The sequence below is a fragment of the Gavialis gangeticus genome, unplaced genomic scaffold, assembly GCF_001723915.1.
Source record: "Gavialis gangeticus isolate Ggan-Ray unplaced genomic scaffold, GavGan_comp1, whole genome shotgun sequence".
NCBI lineage: Eukaryota > Metazoa > Chordata > Crocodylia > Gavialidae > Gavialis > Gavialis gangeticus.
The window spans coordinates 186,810,497-186,811,089 of record NW_017729022.1 but is presented as its reverse complement, the minus strand read 5'-3'; positions in this window follow the sequence as shown (position 1 = coordinate 186,811,089).

Sequence of the window (593 nt, the reverse complement as noted above, 5' to 3'; positions counted from 1 at the left end):
GGTCTGACAGGACCTGCCTCTAATGAACCCATGTTGGTTGCCCCTAAGCATGACCTCCCCTTCTGGCCCCTTGTGGATATGTGCCAGAATAATTTCCTCAAACAGCTTGCCTAGGATCGAGGTAAGACTAACTGGCCTATAGTTTCCTGGGTCCTCCTTCCTCCCTTTTTTGAAGATGGGAACCACGTTGGCCCTCTTCCAGTCCTCTGGCACCACACCAGAGCACCACGAGTACTTGTAAAGCCGGGCCAGGCGGCCTGCAATGACCTCAGCCAATTCCCTCAGTGCTCTAGGGTGGAGATCGTCCAGACCAGCTGATTTGAATACATCCAGTCCTTCCAGAAGTTCCCTAACTAGTTCCTCACTAACCCTTGGCCTAGGTGCGCCTCCCCTGGGGTCTAAGGGGGGCCCAGAGGGGGGGGTGGCTATTACAGTTCCTGCTCAGGATAATGGAGACAAACAAATCGTTAAATAGGTTAAATTTGTTGTCTGGTGTGACAACCAAATTTCCCAGCATGTCTTGCAGGGGTCCAATGTTTCTCGGAACGTTCTTTTTGCCCCCTATGTATTTAAAAAAAGGACTTCTTGTTGTC